Genomic DNA, 6,000 nt, shown 5'->3' on the forward strand with positions numbered 1-6,000 from the left:
CACAAGTGCCCAAAACTACTCTGGCTTACGCTCTTCCCATATCTCTGGTTCCCTTTCCCGGAGGAAGTACGTCCCTTGGAACACGGGCCTGCAGCCTCGCTGCCCTTTACCGAGATTCAGTCACCCGTGTTGAGGCTGGGACTGACTTGACCAAAACAGTATTTTGCAAGAAGCTTACAGCATGCTTTCATAATTATTTTCCCTCCCTTTCCAAAACTACTCCTCAGCTATTAATAATTTTGCCTTTCACCCAGACCACAAAAAGAAAAACCATTTCTGAGTAATGCTGGAGAGGTAATGTCATTAAACATCCCCGTAAGTCTTTTAAAAACATCATTTTCTCTCATTCTGTCCACTTCCCACCAGTGCCTTTCTCTAGACGTAAAGTATGAACAAAAGCTACTCTCTGTCCCGCACCGGAGAAATCCCATTCAACAGTGGGAAACAGACAAATGCTGAGCTTATATTCAATTTTGTATGAACTTCAATTTTCTATGTCTGTGAAGACGGCCAGGACATTGGGAAAAACATAAAATGTGAACACGGACAGTTACAGAATTTTTAGATGGAGTAGTCCTGCCAGGGCCGGAGCAGGCCGCCCAGAGAGTCTGTGGACCCTCCAGCCCTGCGCACAGTCACACGCCCCTCGCCGGGAGTCTCAGGAGAAGACCAGTCCTTGCCATCAAGCGTGCTGCCCCAATGACCTAAAATTCTCTAGCAGAGCTAGAGTTTATGCCAGTGCATTCTTACAGCTATGTAATCGTGATCTTTCCATCTACTCTCTTCTTTTGCGTCACAACAACCACAGGGATAGTCTTTTAGGGTCTATCAAATAAGCTTGTAAGTTCATTTCTCAATTTCAGAATAATGTTTCTTAAGATACTCACATATTTGATTTTATAAAGTAAAAAACCTGGCTACAAATGACATGAGGGCTCTGCCATGACCAGAGGGGGAGAGAGAAGGCAGCAGGGCACAAGAAGCTAATTTTGGGCTCTGTATGTCCCAGTCTCAGCCAGACGTGGAGGATAGTCTGCCTGGTGCACCCCAGGACACCGTGTCTCTTTCCCCTGATAGAATGAGACCTGGCCGGGAGCCATTTGGGGCTTCATAGAAGTGAATGAAATCTAATGCCACTAATGCCCCAGAGTTCTGCTTAATAAATAGCTTTCTACGGAAATTAGTCGGGGATTGTCTCTAGTATTTGAGGTCTGAGGACGAAATCCTAAGACGGCACTGAATTGACCATCTGTCCTGTTGACTTGTCCATTCCCATAGCTGTTTTGTCACCTTGGCCAATCTCCAGAAGTGGCTTACACAGCAAATGTGTTGTAGACGAATTCTCAGATTTCTAGAATCAGGTTTCTGTGTCTATTGGGGCAGGACAGAATATCACCAGGAAGATAGAAGAGATATTTTTAAATCAAAATACCATCTTACTGCCTGAGTCTTTACCTGAACTTGCCACTGATGCCATCGCAGGTGCCTTTCTTCTGGGGGAAGGATTGGGAGAGTCCAGGGCAACAGTGGGCTAGGAGTAAGGAGACCCATACCCTGGTCCTCATAATTGCTACCGCAAATGCAAAACTTTGGAAAAGCCACTACCTTGGTCACAGAGATTAAGAAGTTTCAAAACCAATCATTCTTTGAAGGCAGGATAATAGCACCTGCCCTGATGACTTGGTAGAGGTTTTAAGAATGGGACTATGGATGGGTGCTCCAAGTTCCACAAATGTAAAGTAGTAGTTATTCAATAAATATTTACTGAGCACCTAAGAGGTGCTGCACATTTTGCTCATCTAGAGATACCAATGTAATCCACTGTCCTCAGGTATGTCACAACCTATCAGGAGAGACAGATAAGTAATGACATTGGTTTCAAGATTATGAAATAAAGATGTTTTTGCCTCTTCCTCTTCTATTGGGTGAACCCAAAAATAAGAGAAAGCCAGCATTAGCGAACTCCAGAAAAGCTTAGGAACAGAAGACCCCACGTGGGAACCAGTTATTTAAAGGAAGCAGTTAGACCTCATGGACCAAACCTGACTCCACATACTCAGGTAACTGCCCCCTCACACACACACACACAAATAGAGTTTAGTCTTACTCTACAGCAAATGAGAAACAGAGAGGCACTGAACATGGAAACGCTGGGCACTGATGGGGGCAGGACTAGGTATACCACGAAGAACGGGGATTAACTGCGTCTTTAACAATAGAGTGAGACCCTCTGCCTCACACCATGCCAAGGTGCAAAACCCCAAAAGCCAGGTCTACATTCCCATATCACTGTGTGCAGCTTTGGCTCATAATAAATACAGGCTTGTTTTAAGATTTATTTATTTGTCAGCGAGAGAGCACAAACAGGATGAGCGGCAGGCAGAGCAGGCAGAGGGAGAAGTAGGCTCCCTGCAGAGCAAGGAGCCTGATGTGGGACTCGGTCCCAGTATCCTGGGATCGTGACCCAAATCGAAGGCAAATGCTTAACTGACAGAGTCACCCAGTCATCCCAATAATTACAGATAATTGTGTGTGCCATTTGATATCAGTATCTCCATTCAATTCTACATATCATATAAATTCTATATATATCAAGTCAGAGATCATGTCTGATGTGCTCCCTAACATAATCCACCACCAGCATAACACCGTCAGATTACTGATAAATAACAGTGAATTGAAGGGTTTAAAATACCCACCTGGGGCGGGGGGGGGGGGGGTGGCGGCTGGGTGGCTCAGTGGGTTAAGCCTCTGCCTTTGGCTCAGGTCATGATCTCGGAGTCCTGGGATGGAGCCCTGCATCAGGCTCTCTGCGCAGAGGGGATCCTGCTTCCCCTTTTCCCTCTGCCTGCTGCTCTGCCTACTTGTGATCTCTCTCTCTGTCAAATAAATAAATAAAGTCTTTAAAAATAAAATAAAATAAAAATAAATAAAATGCCCACCTGGTGAAAAGCTGACAGCAATTCCCATAAGGTCAGAAACAAGACAGGGATGTCCCCTCTCACCAGTATTATTTAACATAGTATGGAAGTCCTAGCCTTAGCAATCAGACAATAAAAGGCATGTAAATTGGTAAGGAAGAAGTAAAACTTTCACTATCTGCAGATACATGATACTATATACAAAACCCTAAAGACTTAACCAAAAAAACTACTAGAACTGATAAATGAATTCAGTAAGAGTTGCAGGATACAAAATCAATATGCAGCAACATACTACTGTATTTCTATACACTAATAATAAAGGAGCAGAAAGAGAAATTAGGAAAAAGTCCCATTTACAAATGAAGCAAAAATAATAAAATACCTAAGAATAAACTAAACCAAGGAGGTAAAAGACCTGTACTCTGAATACTATAAAACACTGATGGAAGAAATTGAAGATGATACAAACAAAAGATTCCATGCTCGTGGGTTTGAAGAACAAATACTGTTAAAATGCCCATGCTACCCAAAACAATCTACAAATTTAATGCAACCCTGTTAAAATACCAATAGCATTTTTTCACAGAACTAGAATAATCCTAAAATTTGTATGGAACCATAAAAGACCTCAAATAGCTAAAGCAATCTTCAAAAAGAACAAAGCTGGAGGTATTGTAATCCCAGATTATAAGACATTCTACAAAGCTGTAGTACTCAAAACAGTATGGTACCAGCACAGGCACATAGCTCAGTAGAATAGAATAGAGAGCCCAGAAATAAATCCTCAATTTTCTGGTCAATTAATCTTCTACAAAGGAGACAAGAATATGCATTGGGAAAAATACAGTGTCTTCAACAGATGGTGTCGGGAAAACTGGACAGCAAAATGCAAAAGAATGAACTAGACCGCAATCTTATACCATACACAAAAATAAACACAAAATGGATTAAAGGACTAAATAAGAGACATGAAACCATAAAAATCCTAGAAGACAACACAGTCAGTAATTTCTCCAATACTGGTTGTAGCAAAATCTTTCTAGATAGGTCTTATGAGGCAAGAGAAACAAAAGCAAAGATAAACTACTGGGGCTACATCAAAATAAAAACCTTCTACCCAATAAAGGAAATAATCAAAAAAACTAAGAGGCAACCTACACAATGAAAGAAGATATTTGCAAATGACACATCCCATCAAAGTTCAGTATCCAGGAGGGGGAGGAGCAAAATGGCAGAGGAGTAGGAGACCTAAATATCATTGGGTCCCAGGAGTTCAGCTAGATAGTTGTCAAACCATTCTGAACACTTATAAGCTCAACAGGAGATAGAAGAGCAGAAGAGCACCAATTCTAAGAACAGAAAACCGACCACTTTCTGGAAGGCAGGACTGGCAGAGAAGTGAATCCGAAGCGACAGGAAGATAGACCGTGGGGGGAGGGGCTGGCTCCTGGCAAGCTGCGGAGCAGCGGAGCACAAAATCCGAACATTTAGAAGTCTGCTCCACTGAGGGACATTGCTCCAGAGGCTAAACAGGGGGTGGAGCCCTCATAGGGACAGTGTGGTCTCAGGACCCACGGGGTCACAGAAAGACTAGGGTGCCTGAGTGCGGCAGAGCTGTCAGATATTGGAGTGGGGAAGCCGGCAGCAAAGATGGAGCCAAGGAGGGTGCTCTCAGTTCAGGGTTACCTTACACCATGATCCGAGTCACAGTCGGACCACTGCTCTCTGAGCAGGGACCCCACAAGTGTCAGATCTGGGGAGACCCCTCCTTCCTCCTCCAGGAGGAGCAGAGCAGGAGCACACTTCAGATCTGCTGGGCTTGGAGACTCCAAACAGAGCCGTGTACCAGAGATAGAAACAATTGGTCACAGGCTGGGTGAGCACGGAGTGCGGCTGGAGACCAGGGAGGGGGAGGGATTGACGGCTTTTCTCCAAGGGCACACTGAGGAGTGGGGCTCCCAGTTCTCCGTTCCTCTGGGCCCGAGATTGGGAGGCCAACGTCCTCATTCCTGTCCTCCAAAGCTGTATGGAAAGCATTCAGGTTACAAAAGCTACTGAGAGGGAAACCAAGCAGATCACTTAGCATGGCCCCCAGCCAGGGTGGTGCAATTCTGCCTCAGGCAAAGACATTTGAGAATCATGGCAATAGGCCCCTCCCCCAGAAGATCAGCAGGAACATCCAGCCAAGACCAAGTTCAGTGAGGACTGTGGAACTCCAGAGCTAGAGGAAAGCAATACATAGAATTTATGGCTTTTTACCCACGATGCTTTACTCTTTCAAAGTTAACTTTTTTAAATTTTATTTTCGTCTTATTCTATTTTTTAAAATTTTCCTCTTTTCTATTTTAATGTTTTTTAACTATTTTATCTTATCAATACCTTTTTAAAAAATCTTTTAAAATCTTCAGTACTATAGTCATACTCTATCCCTTCATTGTATTTAATCTTATTTTTTATATACACAGAGGTTTTTCTTAATTTAAAATTTTGGGATACAGTTTCTTCTAAAAAATCAAAATATACCCCAAATCTAGCACATGGCTTTGTTCAGATCTCCAGCCCAATCACATTCTTTCTCTTTTTTTTTTTTTTCCAACCAATTTCTTATCAATTCCTTTTTTAGAATCTTTAATTTTCATCTTTACAGTCATAGTCCATCCCTTCATTGTGTTACCCTTATTTTTGTGTATATATATATATATATATATATATATTTTTTTTTTTTTTCCTTTCTTTAAAATTCTGGGAGGCAGTTTCTTCTAACAGGCCAAAATACACCCAAAATCAAGTGATCAAGTATGTGGCTCTGTTAATCTATTCAACAGTCTAGTGTGTGTGTGTTTTCTTTTTTCCTTCTTTAGTCTTCACCTGGTTTTGGGTCTCTTCTGATTTTGTTAATGTATATCTTTCTGGGGTCATTTCTACCCTTTTATATTTTGTTCTCTCCTTCTTATCTAAGAATCTTATCTAACATTCTATAATATATAGGTAAGATATAGATAATATATATATATATAAGAATCTATTCTTATCTGGATAAAATGACAAGGTGGAAAAAGTCACCCCAAAAGAACAA

Source organism: Mustela lutreola, chromosome 6, assembly GCF_030435805.1.
Source record: "Mustela lutreola isolate mMusLut2 chromosome 6, mMusLut2.pri, whole genome shotgun sequence".
In the NCBI taxonomy this organism is placed as follows: Eukaryota; Metazoa; Chordata; class Mammalia; order Carnivora; family Mustelidae; genus Mustela; species Mustela lutreola.